Raw genomic sequence first — 23393 nt, forward strand, 5'->3', positions numbered from 1 at the left:
ACCACTGAAATCTAAAATGTTTTTTTAAGGTGAGTGTTTCCTGTGTCTTTTTGGAAAAAGAACTGCAAATAGAGGTGTCACCCTAATAAATGAAATCACTGGAATGATAAATTTCTTCTGTAGAAGCAGGAAATGGTTTTAAGCTCAAGTGAATTCAGATGGTCTTCCTTCCCCCCGTTTTCTTTTTAGTTCCAGTTTTTGATGTTGTTTCCACAAAGTTACATAGTTAAACTTAAGTTCATATTGGATTAATACTTTATAGCTCAGTTTTTAATGTGCCAAACAAAAAGTACTTCTGGACTCTTTCCCACTGTAATAAGGCAGGAAGAATATGCCTAAAAACTGATGAGGAAGACAGGAATTTGTCAAAGCTTGTGAAACTTAACAGTAGATCTCACGTTTATATGTGAAGGGAAAGGAATAAGACTGTACTGTTGATTCTTAGTTTTAAGTAGGCTTGGGGTTTCTATTTTTAATATTAATCTCTCCTGTCTCCCATTGATTTGCTGTTATTTTAGAGGCCTGAAATAACGAACTAAATCTTGCTCAAGCAAACATGCTGAAAATATGCAAAGGAAAATAGTGGCACCACATCAGCTCTGCACCCTAGTTCTGCCTGGGCTGGTTGTTCTCCTCAGCCAGAGGAAAGCCTGTGAAGATCAGTGCTTAGGACCAAAAAGCCATCTGTCTGGCAGGTGGCTGGCACCAATTCCCCTCTGCGTTGACACGTTTTTTGCAAAAACAAGTATCGCTACTGTAAGAAGCCAGAATCCATCTTTCCATGCTCATTTTTTTCCCCCGTGCTTTTCCATGTTCTGCTCCTCTTCTCCAGGTGTTTCCATTACCCTCTGTGTATTTTGGCTGGGGTCAGTGATAACCCAGCTTGGGATTCCCGTTGCAGGGTCTGGGCAGCAGCATCTGGGGGCTGGTGACACGGCTGGGGGATAGTGCTTGTCATCAGTGTTCGCTGTGCATCCAGGGAAGCAAAATCAAAATATGTTTATCTTTTTCTTGCCAGCAGGGGACTAGTTGATTGAATGCACCTTTTAATCACTAAGAATTTTAGCATCTTGCGCTAAGATATAAAGCTGCTTAAACTAATTGCATTTAAAAGAGGAGGAGTGACAGACAGAACAGATGTAATTTCTTCTTTTCAGGTGCTTCTTTGTTGTCATCAGTCTGCTGCATTGCCTACATGCAGCTGCGAAGATGTGATCTGTTGAAACACCGTGGTCTGAGAGAGCTTTAGGTTATATTTCTTCAGACTGACATATGATGATCTTATTTAGTCTTCCTCTTGCAACAGCATAGCAACGAGCTACGTTTTCTTGTTTAGGAATCAATATGGGAATATATTCTGCCCAGAAACTGAATTTTGGAGCAGTGCTGAAAGGAGAAGGTTTAGGGAGAATCCCCAATGCCTTCTGTAACTGTACTTGCTTTATTAGCAAAAATTGGAGGATTCATGCTAGAGCTACTGCAGATTTATACTGAAGACTGTAGGTGGAACAATGAGAAGAAAAACAATATAGACAGAAGCAGAATCCAAATAGCAAAGCACCCAGGCAAAAAGTTCGATTTTTTTTTTTTTTTTTTTTTTGAGTAGTTGCCAGTGGACTGTTCAGTGGTGGCATTTGGTGGAGCTATATTGGGGCAATTACTTAAGCATCGAGTTGAATTTTGCCTTTGAACCAGAATTTACAAGATCTGTTAACAGGCATACGTGTTTTCTTGCTAGATGAAACTGGAGACATTACTTTTAGTGGGGCAAAATAGATTTCAATCATAAAGGTATATTGTCTGTCTTCACAGATTATGATAGAAAGATGAAACCAAAATTGACCACTCCCCCCCCCCCCCCCCCCCCCCAAGAGTCCTGATTTCCATGCAACACTGCTGCTGTCCTAGCTCAGCTCAATCTGTGCTGTCAGGGCATGAGGGTAATGAATAAAATGGTCATTTTAAGTCTCCACATCAAGTGGGTTCAAAAGAAGTAAGTCAGACTAGAGAGCAGAAATGATTTTTGACAGCTACAACCAGGGAAGAGATTCTGCTGAAACTCTGTTTAACCAGGAGTGTTCCCCAGCTCCTCTGCTGGTTTCAGCCGTACCGAATGGTTCTGCTATGTAAAGTTCCCCTTCAAAATAACTTCATGTTTACGTCTGATAACCAGCGGCTGCCTGTTAAAAGCTAGTAAATTCAAAGTGCAAATAGGATTTCCCTTCTGCTAACACAGAAGATAATACAAGGTTAGAACAGGAATGCACAGTAGTATTTTTCTCCCTTTCTTGATTTCCTTAGGCTGAGACTCAAAGCTTGCCTATAGTTTAATTAAACTTCAGCTGCTGGATTTCAGTGTGGGAGAAAGTGAATGAAATTTCAAGGTCCTTGTGGGGCTGGATGGACCCAGTGTTGCCTCCTGCCTTAATAAGTAAGAAGGAACAAAATAAAACCAGAAGGATGCGGGATTAATGGCATTAAATACATTCTTCTCTTATAGCAGGATATATTAGATTCATTCCTGTCCCCCAGGAACCTTCCCAAGTCAGATAGAATTTTAAGGATAAAAATTACCTCCCTGAATAACACTCGGAAGAAAATTGTAAGGTAGGGGAAACTTCACAGAATTAGTGTATTAATTCTCATGGCTCTACTAAATAAGTAGACAGCCACTTTGTGTATTAGTTAAAGCTTCTGAGTAGTCTTCAATATTGCAATATATTATTAAAGTATAAAACAATTACAGCTTTTACTTGTTTGTGCTTGCAAGTCTTTCACCCATTATTGCAGCCTGTGAGACCTTCAGCATCAAGTTAAAAAAAACCCAAACCAACCCACTCAAAAAACAAATAATATAAAAATATTCACATGTTACTCAAAAGTAAGTGTGTTAGTTCCCAAATTATCATTTGTTTGTGTCAGTAGCTATCACCATGGAGTCTGCAATTGTTAAATCCAGTGTTAGAAACTCCAGGTATTCCACAGTACGCAGAATTCAAAAGCAAACCCAAATGCAAATCATTTCGCAAAATGACTTCAAGTATTTCAGCTGAAGTTGGAGGAAAAAACTATTTGTAATTTGATTTGCCTCCCTGCAGTATACCCTTTATGGCTCACGTATTTAAGATGTTGTTTTTGCCTTATTTAATATTCCCAGCCCTTGTGTAGTCCAGACTGCTGCTGAAGAGGCGATGGCCCAGCGATGTGACACCCGGTCCCTGCTCCTGGGCTCCAGCGCAGGCTTCTCGCGGGTTTATCAGCAAGTGCAGCAACAGCTCTGGGCCGCTGCGTCTGCCGCCGCTTTGGCCCTGATGAAATAACCTTGCATCTGATAAAACAATAGCGTGTGATGCGACTAAATGGCAGGTAGCGTGCAGCCCTGACATTTACACTGCAGGATGGAGGATGTTTTCCCCTCTCTAACCAGACGCCAGACCACACGTACTCTCTGAGGATCTGTTCAGGAACAGCCAATGAATAATTACTGCCCTTCCTAAGCCAGGCAGCTCATCAACTTGGAGAGGGTATCGCTATACTTATTTATTTTCCTTTCTTGTCTGGCTTGGTTTTTCCTGCCTCCGTATTCTGCAGGGTCTGTCGTGACACCAGACCGACTGACCGTCTCGGTGGGGTGACAAATACTTTCTTCGTGCTTGCCAAGAGATTCACTTCAAGGCCAGTGCTTCAGATACAACACACTCTTCAGGCCTGACTTTTTACCTCCAGAACTGGAGGCCGTATCCTAAAAAAGACAAACTCAGGTTTGTCTTTTTCCTTTGGACCATGTATAGGTGCCAAAGTCTAACAGAGCAACCTACAAGGTAGCACCTAATTGCTCAAGTGTCTCAACAGCCCATGGGCTGCTATTTAGCTGTCGGATGTGGCTCCGGAGCCCCGCGTTGTGCCGCTGTGCGCGCCTACAACAGCGAATGTGTTGGCTAGGTGTCTCGGTGTCAGTAACTGGGGACATCTCTCTGGGATGCGCAAGCAAGACCCAGGGGCCCGGGCCTTGCCAGCACGCTGTGGGGTGTCTCTCGCAACCCAGCAGCGCGGTGGTCGGCACAGGGCATCGTGGCTGCAGTGGCACGATGGCTCAGGCTGGGTAGCTGGGAGTGAGCTCCCTCTTTCCCTTGCTGGTTAAAGCGCTTTCTCAAGGGCAGGGATTCTGGGTGAAGCTCTGTCCCCAGGCACTCGGACCTACATCTTGTGCCTTCCAGGAGTGGGTGAGCTCTGCTGTTTTCTCGCGACCGCCCCACAGGTGCGGCGATCCCCGCGGTGTACGTGGGAGTGGAGCGTGCCAGCGCCGGGAAGGGCACGGTGAGGCTGCAGCCCAGCGGGACGCTGGCCTGCGGGGAGGAAGCCCTGCTTCCAGCACCTGCTTCCCCAGTGCCTTCCCCACGGCTTGTTTGAACACCCAACAGAACCCACCCCTCCCCTCAAACCTGGCTCTTGAAGGTACCGCACTCAAGAACTCTCACGTTGTGTATCTGGCATGCTTGATGACAAGTAATAAAATAGAAGGAATGATAACTTTGAAATGAGATGTGAATGCTTGAGGGGAACAGCCCCTCTGCCTGCCTTGTCTTTTATAAGCCTGTGTTTTCTAAAGAGCGCCTTGTTTTAAATAATTTGCTATTATTAAATATCTCTGTCTTTTTCGTTTCCCTTCAACCAAATGTTGGATTTTGGAAAAACAGCCCTTATATATGAAGCTTTTTTGCGTGTAATAACTGATACAGGGAAGTTGTAGAGAAGAGAAAGATGACAGGAAAAATACTATTTTTCTTTGTCTTTATCCTGCAGACAAGATTTAACATAAAAAGTAGTTGGCCATGGATATACTGTTTCTCATCTCAACGGATTTTGCCAGCAATTTTTTTTTCTTTCTAATTCTTTTAACTTTATGCTTACCTGGCTTCTTGGGAGGCAAACATCTCGCCTCTTTTCTTCCACTTTGTTTCTCCACGCTGGCATATGTTGGAAGTATGGCTATGAAATGAAAATACTGTTATACAACAGTGAATACTTCAATAGTTATATTAGGCTGTACTAACCAGCAGAAGATTTAGTATCTTCTCCACGCTTTAGGTCAATTAATTTATAAAATGAGAACATCTTGTACAAATACCAAGATAAGTTGAAATTTGAGACTTAAGATCGGTTGCATCCCACGTTTAATTAGGCACATATAATAAATTACAAATAGTGATTATGGAAGAAAGGAGGGGGAGGAGAGGAAGGCCACATATTGGGAAGAAAGTTTTCTGCAAGCTACTTAGGAGTAAATGAGCCCTTTCTTTAATTATCTGCACTAGTCTTTGAAATGAGAGTATCTGACTACAGCTGTTCTCAAAAACTAAATTAAAACCTGTGAAGAAAATCCAGTTGTGGTCAGAAAGGGTTTGCCAAGATTTCTTCATGTTCTAAAATGGCAAAAACTGAAGTGAAATTTGGGTGGCAGAAATTCCTATGCTGGGCTCCCCCCTCTGACCTTTGAGAAGAGAGATGGGATTTTTAGGATGATGATGAGCAAAACCCTGAGGTCTCTGACCTGATAAGTCAGTTATTGAATTCAGTATACTAAAACATGAGAGAGAGGTTGCCATACTGAGAGATCGTGTCTGGATTTTCTGGTGTTTGAGTGGTAATAGCCTCTCTTGGGCTGTTAACTGTCTGATAATGTTTAATACGGTGGTGAAGTGCACAAGGTCATGAGTAGTGTAGGAAGGGGGGAAAAAGGCACTGAGAGAAAAGAAGATCAACTATTGTTGCTGCTTTTAATATAGCGTAAAATAATACGGCACTGAGGCAGAGTGGCTCTTCTGAAGGTTCACTCTTGCTTGGAAATGTAGGGTTTTTCCAGTTCCTGGTGATAACGGGACTTTGGAAATACAGCATTCTCCCTCGAGGCAGTACTTAGCAGCATCTGACAGTGTTATACTGATCGATGGGGTAGTTTGAGAGATGTTTAATTCCCACAGAAATTTATTGCTGCTGGAGAATGATAATGGGGACCTTGCATGGTAAAGAGGCTTATAAGAAACGGCTATTTGTCTTGTACTCTGTGTGTAGCCTTTTGTGAAACCCTTAGCCCAACTCTTAGACTGAAGATTGTCAGTGATGTGGAATTTCTTAAGTCGACGCTTTGATCCATCAAGTATTTTTTTTTCCCTGCTGTCGTGTGTTGGATGAGTACAGTTAATGCCACTAGACACAGGTAAAAGGATATTAGAAGAAGGCTGGGGGAGAGGAAGGAAAGATAGATGGTCTAGAGATTGTAAAGGGTACTACCAGTGTTAGATGCTTAACGCCAATTACGAATTGAGAATAAAACATCCAAACAAGTTGGAAACTTCCCGTTGCTGAAACTTAAGGACCATATGTTGCTAAAGGATTATATGTTGCTGTATAAAATGGTTTTCTAGATAGTTGCTGACCATGGATAGCATTGCTGGGATGGTGGCTTGAGGCAAAACTGGCCTTAGCCAGGGGGTTCTAAGGCCTATAGAGGCCTTAGCCAGAAGGTTCTAGTACAATGGATGGAGAAGTCATCTCGGGGGAAAAAAATTTCTGGTGCTCTTCAGATGAGGGGAAAGTTGTGGAAGTGAACTAGAAGAAATTGCCAAAGACAGTGAGATGGACATACATGTACTTCTCCACATCTCTACTGAAAAAAAAAAAAAAATTGGTTGCGAGTTGAATGAGAGCTTTGAAAAGTCAGTGGACTTTGATAGTGGACATGGCTTCCTAAAGAAGCAGAGACAGGGTTAAATATCTTCATCACATGTACATTAAAATCTTTCTCACCAGTGTGCATGCACACCTGTTTGTTTCTGTGATTTAGTAGTCCATAATTAGCAGGATAGAGCACCGGGACTCTGTCAGAGAAAAGAACGGAGCAGAAATGCACTTTTTGAACGTGCAGGTAGCACTTGCATCTGTTTGCACCTCTTGCTGAATCAGGTATCATATTCAAAGACAAAGTTGTGTCAGTGTATGAAAAATGATTTGGTTTTGCTTCAAATGGAGATAAATTAATAGAAACCACCCCAGAGTGAACTGAAACCTTGGATGTAAGCTAAAGAAGATCTAAAGGATTGCATATTAATCAAACTGTGACACTTTGTTCCTGACTACTTGTGCTGCTGTCGCTTGTCTGCATGGAAAGTCAGTTTAAGGCCATTCTTAACAGAGTACGACTGCCTTTCTTAATCCTTGTTAGAATCAAAGGTGTCATCAATCCTCATCTGGTTTTGGAGGTTAATATAAGCTCTTTTTTTCTCCCCTCTTCACTGTGTTATACAATTGTGTGTGTGGGGGAACACTTCCCAGTATTTCAAGCCTTTAATTTATTGTTGCAAAATGCAAAAGTTAAAAATGTGTTTTTTCCAGCTTATGTTTTTCTGCCAGGTAACTCCCAACTTGCTTATGAAGATGCTGCCCTCTTAGCTTTCGGTCTCAGAGGCAGTTCAGTGGTAGTCTTTCTCAAATTAGCAAAGGCATCATTAAGCTCTACAAGAAGACAGTCTGTATGAGGGTAGCAAGAATTATCATCCCTGCCTGTAGCTAAGCTGAGCCTCTTCCCAAAGTTCTTTGATTTAGTTTTGCTGTTCTTTCTTCTTTGTTCCTGTTTCTCATGCAATAGCTCAGCATACTGTTATTTTTTTTTCCTTCTGTGACAGGAGGCATAAGTGTTAAAATGCTTATTAACATAAGCCAAAGCTATGAATTCGAATACACCCACGTTCAAACTGGAAGCTTGCCATCTGGGCCCACCTCTGTGTAAAACCAATCTCTAGTGCTGTTTTCAGACTATTTGGATTGAAGAAGCACTGGAAACATCACGATATTTTGCTCCCAGAGGACTTTGGATGCATTTTGGAGAGCTCTGTACAAGTTTTTTAGTTTAACCGTCTCTAATTTCTATAACCATCACTTCCTTGATCTTTAATATAGATGTAACTGCACTAATATTGCCTTATAGAGGTTTTCCTTTGCTATAAGGTGATACAGCATGCGTAACATGGTTCTATCAGAACTGGTTGTTTAAGTGGTTTTCATTTGATTAAATATGTAATGGTTTATTTGGAAAACTCACTATTTTGCTTCACTCCTGGCAACTCCATTTCTATTTAATTTGCTGGGTTTGTGTTTTTTTAGGAAAGGGCTGGGATAAAGAAAAGTGCTGAATGATTACTGACAGTGCTGCCTTAAATGCAAAGAGAAATAAAGTGTGATAGAAAGGTGGTGCTGCTTAAAGATGCTGTGCTGGCGCTGGATGGAATATTTTAAGATTTGTTTTCATCTAACATGAGTTAGGTTGAAGGCTGGATTCATGAGATAAAATGACATGGAGAGCTAGGTTATGCTGTTCCTATGAGTCTTGCATGCAAATCACGATGTAGACTTCACCATATGAAGGATAGCAAAGTTCTTGTAAATGCAAATTCTTTATAAGCAAAAGTTAGCTAAGATTTGCATTTAACTGGATGATGGGAAGCAAGGTTTGCAGAAGATTAGCAGCAAGCAATGCAGCTTTGTAGTAAGGAGGAAACCAAGTATTGCTGTGTTACAATCTTACGTGGTCACTGGATTTATTTATAGGTCTCTTTTAATAATTCTTCATCTAATCACTGCAGAAAAAGTTGTAACCAAAAACAGGGTAGAGAAGGATGAGTGCTCGGAACTGAAAGGCTGGCTGAGCTGGTGGGGAGCCTGCATCTAGGGTCGTGAGTAAAGCAGGTGTAACGGTGAATGAAGCAGGTGAGGGCCACTCTCTAGCACTAAGATCAAGTGGCATGGAGCAGCACACATTCTCTCTTCCCTCTCCCCTGCCCAGTAGTATGGCCTCATCTATACCGTTTGTTAGGAAGTATCCCTTGGCAGGGCCGGGGGGGCTGAAGTGCACCGGGGAGGATGCCAGCAGTCTTGGTGGTGCTCAAGCCTGGTTAGTCCCTGCTGTGAGCCTGGTGAACTTGTTTCTCTGCCTTTAAATTCCCTGCAGTCAAATACTGTTGTCCCTTTTTTTTTTGTCCCTTCTACAGTTCTTTAGGCATGGCCCGTGCATGGTTTTTCTTGTCTGGTTATCTGTGGTCTTTATAAGCATAGCTTTCAGTTGATATACTTTTATGAAGTTGATTACTTTTTATGGAGGTAGTCACTGATGCAATCATAGGTATTGCTAAAGGCACATTGTGTTGGAAGAACCTGGCTCCTTCTCTTTAATAACCTCAACGTAAGGATGGGGTGGCTGATGTTGGGCCCCCTGAAGCAGCCACTCTCTAGGCTGAACGAGCCCAGCTGCCTCAGCCTCTGCTCACGGGGCAAGGGCCGCAGAATCAGGTCATCTACAAATGATTTAGCACCAGGGTTCCTACAAACATTCAGTTTGCAAAGGGTGAGATCTGGTGTGATGGGGTTTTTTTGACGCTCCGGTCTGGCCAATGAGCAGTACTCTGCCTCAGGTCTGCCCCATCCTCCAGCTTGTGTGGGGATGCTGGTGGAGAGACAGTGTCTTGGAAGATAACGAAAGGGGCATGAGCATATTTTTCACATGCTGATGTCAATTGGAAGCAAATATGCAGGCTTTCCAGCACGACTGTTTAATGATAAGACTAACAAGCAGAATAGTGTTGCAGGACATCCAGGATTCATTAGTGTTCTGGACTCGTAGGTGTGTTGCCTTTCCATCTGATGCTTGGTTTCCTAGTCATCCATAAAAAACACCCCCCCCCTCCCCAACCCCCAGTTTTATAGTAGGAAAGCGCAGTATTGACATTGCAACAAATTTCCCTGTCTATTCAGTTACAAAATCCAGTAACAAACGCCTTCATCAAAATAATCCCGCTAGAAAAAAATCTGAATACAGGATTTCACTGGATGCTTTTGCTCACACTGCTAGATAAACCCCTGTGGTGAGATGGAGTTAAGGCTGACATGCTTGTAATCATTTAAGAGCAAAAAAATCACAACAGGGGATATTAATTATCCCCCAAACAAGTACTACATATCAGAAAATTAATCATTTATTGTTAAAGGAAGTCTTAATACTTCAAAATGTGGAAATACAATGTTAGAGACCCAAGTAACATTGACAGTAATAATGCTGCTCGGTAACAAAAATAAAAAGAATTAGTATTTATGGTATCAAATTAGATTAAAAAAAAAAAAGAGGACCTTTTTATATCCCTTATCCCAAGGAGAGAAGAGGAGAAAGTGCTTGATTTAAGGAAAGTTGCTACATTCATGAGCAGTGCATAAGCATGGTTCATTTTAAATCATGTGTAGATGTGTTTGAGTTAGTGCTCAATGTGTGTATTATATGCATATTTGTACTGTTTCCTTTCACTTGTACGGGACGCATTAAGCCTCAGTAAGAGACAATGTTGATGACTTATTGATGTGTAATGTCAAAATCAGATGAATTAATGGGGGACCAAGTGGATCAGGCAATTGGTGCAGCTACATCAAAACATTTCACGGGTGGATTTGCTAGTATACTGAATGCCAAAAAGTCTCTTCCACTGCCCAGCTCCTCAGCTAATAAGCGACTTCTGATCCTTTAGCAGGCAGTCACAGTTGGCCCAAGAAGAACGGCCAGTCAACAATATCACCCCTGCTGTGTCAGTGCTAGGGTAGATGACTGCAACCTCATGTGTTGCGGGAGGATAGACTTGATCAACTTTTCTTAATCAAAGGACTGGCTAACTTTTCTGAGGAGAAGCCCAAATGAAGCCGGCCCTGTTTTGTGCAATGCTGCCGTGGAGAATTTGCGTTCTGAATACAAGAAAAAAATAGTTTTTTTGTAAAATAAAAAAATAATTTTTTGTTTAACTTTTCTTCCCCTGTCCGTCACCCTGTTTTGTGTGCTTGTTTATGAGCATAGGAAGTGCTTTCTGTTAACATTTGCAAAAGTTTCTTGTGTCATACAGCCCCTCAAGTGTGTCCTGGACTGAAAGACTCTGAGGTCCCTTCCAGTCCTGCATAATTCTGTACTCAGAAATAATATGCATGGTAGTTTAATTAGTTTTGATGATGTGGAAGGTTAGAAATCTCTGTTGTTCACTTGGGATATAAAAAGGCCAACACATGCTAAATTTCTTTAAATTAATTAGACTGGCGTAATTAAACTCAATTTAACTAGTGGTTTTAGTCGTACAGTCTCGGAGCAAGTACTATCCTCCCCAACGTGTGCGCTATACTTCTCATACCCCAAAAAGTTCAAATCCCTGTTAAAATAGGGAGGAAGGAAGATAATGCACAGTTTCCTTGGGTTGTGTATTTTTTGTGTAGGGTATGAGAAATACCAGCAAGTTTGTAATGTCTTTTCAGGACAAGTTGATTTAGATCTAGAGAACCTATTTGCTTTCCCAGCACAGAGCTATGCTGCTGCACAATTCCCCCCCTCCCATCCAACATGTGGTGCTGAAAAATAAACACATTTTGTATCTTGGCAATGATTGCGAACTGCTTCAATTTATGAAGTCCCCTGAGGCCTGTGTTTAAACAAAAGTGGACAGAAATGGCAGGTGAGCATTTCCCTAAACTGAGAAATAATTGCCTAATTTGTGGCAGGGGAATGGTGACTACCTGACAATTATAATTTCGCGGAGAATGAGACTTTTTAGTATCTATTATTTGCGTTATTCAAGAGGACAGGAGAAAGAAATTACCCTCATCCCTCTTCTTCCCTCCTCCCATATGCTCAGAAGCCACGGGGAAGCGGACCCGGGGCTCTGCCGGATGCCCCTGGAGGAGGCGGCGCTGCCGCCTCCACCGCAACTGCACCACGCCGGAGGGTGTGCGTGCTCTAGGCACAGAAGAGAGCACCTAACCGCTGCTCACCTGCTTCTTGGCTTCTGGTTTGGTTTTTAAATTGTTGTCTGATATCATTTTGCAGTTAGAAGAGTAAATAGGAGCTTAAGTATGTTTCCTTAAGAAAAGGTTGGAGGAATCTTCTCTTTGGCCTGGCTATCGTTGAGGCAAGCGCAGACGTCTGCACTTAAACCTATTGAGCTTCAGTAAGATGTAACCACTTGTGATAACCTTAGGAAGTCACCGGTCTCTCACGTGTTTTGAGACTTGTGACAATACTGCAAAGTCCCGCATCGGGCACCAAGAAAATCATAACATTGGCTTAGGTTTTAAGGGAGTGCTAAAGTTTTTTAGATTGTTTTCCAGTCTTGGACTGCTTAGTGGTTAACTCCTTTCTCTAAAGCCACAAAAGCTGAAAGGATTCTTAAAACAAACTCTGAAACTTGAGAATCTCTCAGGAGCTTGAGCTTGAAGAAAAACATCAGAGGCCACAAGTTAGCAGCACTGTATGACATGCAAGAATTTCATCATGCAGCACCAAAACAATTAATTGTCTTTGATCAGGGAATAATGTAACATTATCTGAAATCCAGAGTGAGATCTAAGTGAGCTAGACTATCCAAACTCTAAAAATAATAAAAAAGAAACAACCTCCCCCTGATTTAGCTGTCAAAGGCAGCTTCTAGATTCCCCACCCTCCAATTTCTTGTAGGATACATCACTCCACGTTTCAATTCCAGCATATATGTCGAGGAAAAGCCTCTAAAGATACACTAACTCATTTTAATATTTTCTATATTTAATATATGAATAGTTTCTTACATAAAAGCAGTTAAAGGATACTCTGTTACTCTGTGACACAGAGAAAGGCGACAATCGGTGCATTCCAGGAAGCAGAAAATTTTTAATTAAAATGCCAGGCTAATTTGTTTCACTCTGAGCCATTGCTATTGTGCTACTGGGCTGTTGTGCAGTCTTGTCAGCTGTTTGTCTGAATATAAATAACCGTAATTTTCACACTTGTCTCTTCCTACAGTTTGTAAAAACGGTTGGTTATAACATCAAATTCATTTCATATGTGCTGAGCAGGTTTTGATACAAACAGTTCTCAACAGAAAATTATTTTATCTTTTATAAAAAAAAAAAAAAGGACTTAGCGGCACACAGGAGTCCTGTTTTCAAGCATGCTGTAGTTATTTGTCAGGGAGCTTTAGTAACGCTCTCTTCTTAAGCTCATTTCTCCCAGGCAAAGCCCCTCTTGCGCTGTCAGGGCTGCGCGGGAGGCTGACCCTCCAGGCTGCCAGTGCAGGTACGTTAGCAGCTGCAAATGGAGGGAAGGTTGCTGGCATGGGTGACTTTCCCTCTGAAAACGCGCTCCCACCCTGGATTCTGATTGCTCTCGGAGACGAGAGGCGAGACCAAGGACGTAGCTCTTCATACATCAGCAAGTTTCTTCGCATATTCAAGGAGAGCAGCGTGGTGATGCTAAGCTCTTTTGCAAAACCTTGCTTTGAACACCTTTTCCATGCCTGAAGGGACCGTAGAGCCATAAGAACAAATATATTGGGCGAGACCAAGGTGCTGTCTGGTATAGTACCCCGCCTCGACCCGTGCTTACAAGTGAATACTTACAACAGGTACAACAGTGGAGGGAACAGGCATCCCATCCCATCCCATCCCATCTCATCCCGTGTCCGGCTGCCAGCCTCCCGCAGTTTGTGGCTTGCGGACTCCCTAAGCCAGCGGATGGGAGTGCGTGTGTTATGTAGGATGAGATACTTGTATGAATCTGACTTCTGCAGCCCCCTACGCTTTTCTTTTTCCTGTGCAACGCTTTTTCCAAATGATGATTTCCAACACTTGAGAAATCTGCAAAGTTGTGGTTAGGCTTTCTTCAAGCCTTCCTCGTACCTCCAAGGGAAGAAGAGTCCAGGAGTGCTTTTCCCCTTGGTACTGTTTCAAGGGCGAGTTCAGCCTGCAGGCGGGGGGCGAACGGACTCACGTGGGTGCAGCCCCCTGGCCTGGGCCACTGCGAGTGCTGCACAGGCTTTGTGTGGGTGTAGGGGCTTCTCCACTGCTCTCTTGGGCTCCTCTTAGAGATATTTGGTCAGGCTGGCTATCCTCGGTGTTTGCTTTCCCCATTGGGTACAGGAAGAATATAGGACTGGGCACAGTGTAATTCTTTATCTGGTGATAGTGGAAAAACTTTACCAAGGTTTCTGTACGCCAGTGTTTCAGGGGCTTCTGGATTCATTAATCAGCTGACCAAAACAGCAAGACGTCTCTTCAAGCACACTGATTTCAGAGGGTTTTAAATGATCGCTATTTTGGAAGCTACAGCTGCTTTTTGTATTCATGTGACTGGTGAGAGACTGGTAATTGGACTCCCATGTAAAGGTTTTCAGGCATGTAGCAAGGAAGAGCAGGTACTATTGTATCAGATGTCTGGAAATTTTCAGAGTAATGGGTTGAACTTTTCGAAGTTGAAAGAATTTGTATTCAGTGCGTGAGTACAATGACAGAAAAACCTTTAAGAATAGCTTACGTAATCTCTTCTTCCTCCAAACCGGACACAATTAAAAAAAAAAAAAAGTTGGGTTCGCATTTGTCCCAATTATATGTGGAATTGAGTGGATGCACGCACTTGAAAAGCAGCAGCAATGTGACCCTTCCATTACTGATTGTAAAAATAGCTGGAAAAAACCATCTGACTAGATACCAGCAGTGTCTGAATGATACAAAACCCCTTGGAAAGGTATGGCTTGGCTCTCACCTTCCGGCAAATTGGCACCTACGTCCGCGTGCTGTCAGGTAATACAAGCTGCCCATGGGAATCAGCTGAAAGCGGAAAAAACCAAACACACAGAAAATTAGTAGCCTTTGTTACTCCCTTAGCTGTTATATGCAGGACCCTGGAGCTCCTGGGGAGGGAAGAAGTCCTCCTGCCATCAGCAGGAGCTGTGTTGGCCTTAGCTGCGAAGGAGCGGTTTTCCTCTGTACAAGCTGGTACTTTCCTTCACGGCCCTGCGCTGCGTTTCAGTCCCGTGCTCTCGGGAGAGCCGCTGGAATGGCAGGTGTGCAAGTTAATCAGGCAGTAATTAGCTAGCGGGAGAGTCACAGGTTTGCTTGCGTACGGCTGAGCTTAACGCACTTTTGAGGCCTAAAGCAGAAGGCTGTTGACTGCTGCTGGTTTTGTTACTCTCTGTGTTTGCAGGATTTCTAATATCTGTAGGCGCTGGTTGTACCTGAGAAGCTTGGTCATGAGAGAACTGAGCAGCCTGGTCCTCCTCCACAGTGTTTTTGGTGACAGTATCTAATCCTAAGGAAATAAGGGGGTTTACTTTAAAAGGAAGGAAAAAAAAAAAAAAGGCAGGGGGGAGAATTTAATTTGTATTCTCTTAAAACATTGATAATTTGACTGTGCAGGTTTTCTTCATCCGACATGAATGTTAGAAAGGTGATTTGCCATACCATGGTAAAATTGCTGTTCTCTTTAATATCCACTTTATTGTTATCCTTCTTGTGCTACAAGTTGCAGGCAAAATGTTTTGGCCATCCTTTCTTCTGAAATCTTTTTGTTTCTCTTTATTTTCATTCCTCACCACCGTTATTTTTACATTACTGGCTTTTCAACTGTCTCACATATTGTCTGTGTTTTCAGGAAACTTTCCAGTTTTCTAATTACTCCTAGAATCTTAGTTTGATCCCCAAAATGGCTACTAATGATTTAGAAAATGAGGTCACACTTCAGAGGCTTGCAAAGGCTGTTTTGAAGTGTCCTTAAACAGCTTCTCTTTTAATATACTAGCCCTGGAAAGAGATGGGGGAAAGGTAGACTATCATCTCTTGAACGTGTTTGTTGTTGGTTGCTGGCACCATCTGTGTGGCTGCTGACCTTTGAGGATGTATTCTTGTGCAGGTCATAGGCCTTGGCTTTTCCCAGCTCAGAATAGTGAAAGGTATACTCTGAAGATCAATCATTGATTTACCATCTGCAGATACCAGATCTGCTTTATCTTGAAGAACCCCCTGGTTTTCATGAAGTTTCTTTCATACGTGAGTGCTTGTCCAAGAACTTTCTTAAAACTGAATTGTGGTATGTTTGGCAGAAATGAAAAAGCATTCTAGAGGAAGGAGTTAGAACAGTGGAAACCAAGATGGAACAAAAACCACCCCCAAAAAACAATAAAAACAAAAAAATCCCCAAAACCCAACAAAAAAAATCCCCCAGATCCTGCCTATCTCTTGACACCAGCATGGTCATTCCCATAGAGCTTGTGCTGTAGTGCTCAAGTCCTTTCAAATCCTGCCCAGTGCTCTGGACTCCTGGGTTCAGTAAACCTTTGCCATTTCTGAAAAGCCTGAATTCATCATTAGCTGGAGATCATAGGCAAAATCTTGACAGATCTGGCATTTTTTCTGTAACTGTTCTGAAAGTGTCCCTTCACTAGGGTTAGCTGGAGCTATTTTTCTCTGCCTGTGTTGTAAACTGATCCCTATAGAACTGAGCTAATGTATCCGTGCAGTAATAATGCAATACCCCTGTGCTCTTGCACAGACCTTTTCACGGGTAGAGCTCAAAGCTCATCTTGAGGGAGGTCAGATGTATTGGCTCAGCTTTTATAGACACGACACTGAAGTGAACGGACTAGCTCAAGGTCACCCAACAGGCCAGCAGCAGATGTAGGAGCAGAACATGCACCTCCTCCGTTGCCTCCGGGGTCTGTCCGGCATGTCGTTCTGCTGCAGCTTCTGTTTAACACAAATTACAAGCAGCTCCGTAACTGTTGATGTCTGGCTGGATCTTCAACATCCTTTTTTGCTGCAAAGTCATGGATTGGCACTGCTAAAAGAGTGCCAGAGTAATAGATAAAGAGTAATAGATAGGCACATGTGTATAACTGTTTTTTGGAGATGCACCGAAAAGCTGATGTTGCTGTCTGTAAATTAGTAATATGTGAACTCAGAGGAATGGGATGAGATCTCCAAGAACATGAATCACATTAATATCGGTGGCTAATGCTGTGTTACCTATGAGATCCCAGAAGAATTAATTTCAGTTGTAGCTATGGCTCATGCCGTGATGGTGATGCTCAGCCTTGGGTTGCTGCAGGTCCCCCTCAAGGCATGAAGTCCCACGTAAGGGGTGAAGCATGGTGCAGCCTAGGGCTGCTGCACTGTACTGCTGTGGTCCGTGGACCTGCGGTGCAGGGAGCCTCTGGTCTCCAGGAGATGTGCCTTCACGTGCATTTTCAGCCCTAGCATGTCACTATGACAGCAGAGACAGGGTCAGGCCCTGGGCAGCCACGCCGATGGTGGCTGCCGCAGCTCCTGCGGCGTGCGCGGCTCGGCGTGCCCTTGCCTGTGTGGCAGGGAACGTGGAGAGATAAAAGGGGAGGGCAGGGGCAGCAAGCGTTGCTGTCGCCAATTCTCCTTTACTCCAGTGAAGTGAGATTAAAGAGGTAAGTTAATCGAAAGGTATCAGGAAATCTTGCATCCTGCAAGGAATTCAGGAAGCTTCTAATGACGACGGATAATCGTGTGAAATCATGTTGTTATAGCTTAACTACATGCACTGAGGTGCCCCTGTGCTTTTGTGAATTGTAAAGCTTTACAAAGCTTCTGCTCGTGATAAGAATGTTTGCTTTCCTTATTTGTGTGCCTCCGTATTCTTCTGTCGTACCCACGCCGTGAGCCCGACTGCCGCTCCCTGAGCTGCATGAAGCAAGTACTCTGCGTTGTTCCTCGGCACTGACAGAGTTATTGTTTCCAAGGAAGAAAAATGAAATGTGTGTTCACTGCATGAAGAATAAGCAAAGATACTAGTATTTAGTAGAATGCGTTTGCAATCCATCTCTGAAATAACCATTCAGAAATTATTGTGAATTTCAGCTCATTTATAAGAATGGATGCTTTGTAGTATGACTTTTCAGTGGCAGAGTATATAAAATTTCACAACCTGTTCTTATTTAGTTGTAAGTCACATTTACTTCAAAGCTTCCTGGATATTGACTGAATCGCCTTTTTACTAATACAGTGACATCTCTTTATAAATCAGAAGGTTTTATGGCCTTGACTCGTGCTCTTTTTATTTTCCATCCATCTAAACAACCCACAACTATTGCTAGATAAGTATCTGAATGTTTTTCCTGTCAAATATGTGCTATCACAAAATATTGTTCAACAGAACAGGTTTTCCAATGCCTTTCAATTTTTGGTATAAATATATAACCCTAGGAAGTACTACAAGTGTTCTTCATCCTCCCTCGTTCTTCCTCACTCTGCCGTCTCAGTGGAGGTAGGGGATGGAGATCCATGCAGCAGCAAAGACGCAAGGGTTATTGATGTGTTAGAAACCACGGAAGTGCCTGAGCATGGTCACATAGGAATTAGGGCTTCTTCCCCGAAAAAGGTGGCAGGATCAATAGCCCAACTGAAGTGCATCTACACCAACGCATGCAGCATGGGCAACAAACAGGAGGAGCTGGAAAACCATTGTGTAGCAGAAAAATTACGATATAGTTGCCATCACGGAAACATGGTGGGATGTCTCGCACAACGGGAATGGTGCAATGGATGGTTATAAACTCTTCAGAAGGGATAGGCAAGGAAGGAAAGGCGGTGGGGTAGCCCTGTACATTAGGGAGTGTTTTGATTGTCTAGAGCTTGATGACGGTGGTGATAGGGTTGAGTATTTATGGGTAAGAATCAGGGAGAAGGCCAACAAGGCAGATATCATGGTGGGAGTCTGTTACAGACCACCCAACCAGGATGAGGAGGCAGATGAACTATTCTATAAGCAGCTGGGAGAAGCCTCACGATCGCTAGCCCTTGTTCTTGTGGGGGACTTCAACTTACCAGACGTCTGCTGGAAATACAATGCAGCAGAGAGGAAACAGTCTAGGAGGCTCCTGGAGTGTGTGGCAGATAACTGCCTGACACAGCTGGTGAGCGAGCCAACGAGGGAAGGTGCCCTGCTGGACCTGCTGTTTGTGAACAGAGAAGGACTTGTAGGTGATGTGATGGTTGGAGGCCGTCTTGGGCAGAGTGATCACAAAATGATAGAGTTTTTGATTCTTGGAGAAGTAAGGAGGGGGGTCAGCAGAACTGCTACTTTGGACTTCCGGAGGGCAGACTTCGGCCTGTTTAGGAGACTGGTTGACAGAGTTCTTTGGGAGGGAGTCCTGAAGGGCAAAGGAGTCCAGGAGGGCTGGACATTCTTCAAGAAGGAAGTCTTAAAGGCACAAGAGCGGGCTGTCCCCATGTGCCGAAAGACAAGCTGGTGGGGAAGACAACTGGCCTGGCTGAACAAAGAGCTTTGGTTGGAACTCGGGAAATAAAGGAGAGTTTATGACCTTTGGAAGAAGGGGCAGGCAACTGAGGAGGACTACAAAGATGTCGTGAGGTTATGCAGGGAGAAAATTAGATGGCCCAACTAGAGCTCAATCTAGCTACTGCCATAAAAGACAACAAAAAATGTTTCTATAAATACATCGGCAACAAAAGGAGGGCTAAGGAGAATCTCCATCCTTTATTGGATCTGGGAGGAAACATAGTGACAAAGGATGAATAGAAGGCTAAGGTACTTAATGCCTTCTTTGCCTCAGTCTTTAATAGTAAGACGAGTTGTTCTCTGGGTACCCAGCCCCTTGTGCTGGAAGACAGGGACAGGGACCAGAATGGAGCCCCCATAACCCAAGGGGAAATGGCTCGTGACCTGCTGCACCACTTAGACACTCACAAGTCTATGGGGCCTGATGGGATCCACCCAAGGGTACTGAGGGAGCTGGTGGCAGTGCTCAACAAGTCACTTTCAATCCTTTACCAGCAGTCCTGGCTAACTGGGGAGGTCTCAGTTGACTGGAGCTTAGCAAATGTGACACCCATCTACAAGAAGGACTGGAAGGAGGATCCAGGGAACTACAGGCCTGTCAGTTTGACCTTGGTGCCAAGGAAGGTTATGGAGCATCTTGAGTGCCATTAAGTGGCACTTCCAGGACAACCAGGTGATCAGGCCAAGTCAGCATGGGTTTATGAAAGACAGGTCCTGCTTGACCAACCTGATGTCTTTCTATGACAAGGTGACCTGCTTAGTGGATGAGGGGAAGGCTGTGGATGTTGTCTACCTGGACTTCAGTAAAGCCTTTGACGCTGTTTCCCACAGCATTCTCCTGGAGAAACTGGCTGCTCATGGCTTGGACGGGTGTACTCTTTGCTGGGTAAAACCTGGCTGGATGGCCGGGCCCAAAGAGTGGTGGTGAATGGAGTTAAATCCAGTTGGCGGCCAGGCACAAGTGGTGTTCCCCAGGGCTCAGTATTGGGGCCAGTTCTATTTAATATCTTTATCAATGATCTGGACGAGGGGATCGAGTGCACCCTCAGTAAGTTTGCAGATGACACCAAGTTGTGTGGGAGTGTTGATCTGCTGGAGGGTAGGAAGGCTCTGCAGAGGGACCTGGACAGCCTGGATTGATGGGCCGAGGTCAATTGTATGAGGTCCAACAAGGCTAAAAGGGGGTGTTGGTCGACTGCCGGCTGAATATGAGCCAGCAGTGTGCCCAGGTGGCCAAGAAGGCCAATGGCATCCTGGCTTGTATCAGAAATAGCGTGGCCGGCAGGACTAGGGAAGTGATTGTCCCCCTGTACTCGGCACTGGTGAGGCCTCACCTCGAATACTGTGTTCAGTTTTGGGCCCCTCACTACAAGAGAGACATTGAGGGGCTGGAGCGTGTCCAGAGAAGGGCAACGAAGCTGGGGAAGGGTCTGGAGCAGAAGTCTGATGAGGAGCGGCTGAGGGAGCTGGGGTTGTTTAGCCTGGAGAAAAGGAGGCTGAGGGGAGACCTTATTGCTCTCTACAACTACCTGAAAGGAGGCTGTAGAGAGGTGGGGGTCGGTCTCTTCTCCCAGGTAACAAGTGATAGGACAAGAGGAAATGGCCTCAAGTTGCACCAGGGGAGGTTTAGACTGGATATTAGGAAAAATTTCCTCACTGGACGGGTTGTCCAGCACTGGAACAGGCTGCCCAGGGAAGTGGTTGAGTCGCCATCCCTGGAGGTATTTAAAAGACGTTTGGATGAGGTGCTTAGGGACGTGGTTTAGTGGTGGACTTGGCAGTGCTAGGTTAACGGTTGGACTTGATGATCTTAAAGGTCTTTTCCAACCTAAATGATTCCATGATTCTATGATTCCTCTCCCAACCTATAAACTCCATTAAATTTACTTTTGAGCATGGAATATAAATTACTGTAATGCAGAAATGCAGTGTGAATTGGGGCGTGTTTATGGTGTTGGGAACCCAGTACCTGCAAATTGCCTTTGAGTCTGGCCCAGGGCGGTGACAATATGATGACCATACATAGCGGCTGAGGAATGTGGGGTACTTCTGTGGAAATCTTGAACCTTTGGTTTATTCTATCTGTGGTAAACGCTATGCTACACCTAGCCTGTCCTCAATACCAGCTGTATATAAAAGTTAGTGGCTTGTTAGCGCAGCACGACTTTTACTGATGTTCTTGGTGGACTACAGATCCAGGAGTTATATGTTGAGAGAAGTACTTCATTGATTTCATTAAAATGAAAAGAAATAATCTCCTGGAAAGTTTTTGATTGTCTTAGCTTTTGCTAAAGCTTGTTATAAACCCTGAATTTTTGGTTTAATTTAACTTGGCAGTATGTGTAACTTCTTCCCTTAACGTAGATGTCAAAAAGCCCTTTATTTATTAGTGCCTACAATGTAGCTGTTTCTGCACTTTAGATTTAAAACATGATCTTTAAAAGTGGCAACCAATATAACACTGGGTGTCAGCAGCGCATCCATCATGTCAGAGCACTGTTTAGGAGGACAAAAACGATTAGATGTTATTCTAGCAATATTTACATGTCTCCTTTCTCATACTTCATTTCTATGAAATCCATTGCTGTGTAGTGTCTGTCTAGAGCTCTGCTTCCTGCGGGTGGGAACAGGTGCCGTGTTCCAATTACACGGTAGAGCAGAGCACCTCAAGGACATTGCTCTTCTGCAAAAGGAAATTTTGGAGGTTTTGTCTTGACAAGAGTCATGGGTTTTTTGGGTATTAAAAAGTGTGAAAGCATTTAAAAGTCAAACAAAAGTTCTTAAACAACATAAAATCCTTTCCCAAATCTGTTTTCACTTAAATCTTTGACCAGGGTTTCATATTTCTCTGATGTATCTAATCAGTTTATTAAGGATCACTGTAAATCTTTTTTTCCTCCCTGTGTAACACCGAAGCCCAGGGTAGGATTTCTCCCCTTTACTGTGAATGTGAACTTTTTATTTAGATGAGCCATCTGATGAGTCATTCTTTCATTCTTCCAGTGGAAATCAATGTCTTATTGTCTCTTTCTGGCATATTTCCTTCTCCCAGGATCTGGGATAAAAAGGATGATAATGTTCTTTTTCTGTCACAGATCTGTAGTTCTTAAGGGGAAGTTCCCTTGGAGATGGATGAATTACAGGTAATGATTTTGTTTTCTAGTCCTGTAATGCAGCAATAGCTGCATTTACTGGAGCTCTTTTAAAAACTCTGATGGCTATATATATATATATTTTTTTTTTTTTTCCTTCAGAGACCAAACCCAAATCCCATCAAAGTCAGTGGGAAACTACTGACTTCTTCAGACTTGCATTAGAGCTGTAAGCACTGCAGAATGCTTCAAGGAAGAGCTTATATCCAAACACCTTTCTTCAGAGCATCTTTAATGTTTTTTCTCTGTTAGCAGAGAAACAGCATTATGGATATCCTCATATTCCTTGGAAAGGCTTATTTCTTTAGATGGGAGCTGCACCCACAAACAAACATGGCCCAGTTCAGTGTCACAGCACAACTCATGCCCAGCAGAGGCCTTGGGTGGAAGCAGGGAGAGGTGGTGATGGCACAACACTCTTTCTCCAGACACTTGTTGCATTCACAGCAAGCTGGACCCAAATGCTTGGATGCTAGGAATGGTTAAGTGGTTTTTGCTGCCCCTGACTTTATCGCTCTGACTTTACTGTGAACAGAGCAGCCTGCATGGTGCAGTCGCAAAGCTTTGCAGGGACCTCCTGGCCCAAGCATCCATCTTCCCCTTATTTGTAGGTGTTTGCCTGTCTGGCACCAGCCCCTAAACTATGATTCTGCCTCTCAGGTCGTGCCTTATGGCTCCGATGAATGCGTAAAGTTTAAGAAGTGCACCCTCTCATCCTTGGGTGATGTAGATAATTTGGGAACCGGTTACTGAAAACCGGTTCCTGTACCTTGGTTTGATGGATCGCCAGATGGCCTGGGACACACTAACAAGTGGCAGGCTATACAGAGATAACTTTGCTTGCAAAACCAAAATTCTTCTAGTGGAAAAGGTTAAAAAAAGTGTAAAAAATAATAAGGTGTGAAGGCCTCTCCTTTGCCCTCTCTGCATCTCATTTTTAAGGGCGGTTAACAACTGTCTCTAGCTTGCAAGAGCTTGCGTCCCCTGTGGCGTCCTCCAGAGAAGAATGGCCATGTTGGTAAAGGAGGGACTGCCCTAGCCACCTCTCTCCTCCCTCCTCTCTTTCTCTTTATCCACACCTCGTGCCTGTGACT

General features: G+C 43.6%; 1 long non-coding RNA gene across 2 annotated transcripts in view; it reads left to right on the forward strand.

Annotated features, from left to right (window-relative positions):
• Positions 1-23393, forward strand: part of LOC142415143 (uncharacterized) — a 135052-nt gene that overhangs the window by 109144 nt on the left and 2515 nt on the right. The gene's annotated exons all lie outside the window — the stretch shown is intronic.

The sequence above is a fragment of the Mycteria americana genome, chromosome 10, assembly GCF_035582795.1.
Source record: "Mycteria americana isolate JAX WOST 10 ecotype Jacksonville Zoo and Gardens chromosome 10, USCA_MyAme_1.0, whole genome shotgun sequence".
Taxonomy (NCBI): Eukaryota; Metazoa; Chordata; class Aves; order Ciconiiformes; family Ciconiidae; genus Mycteria; species Mycteria americana.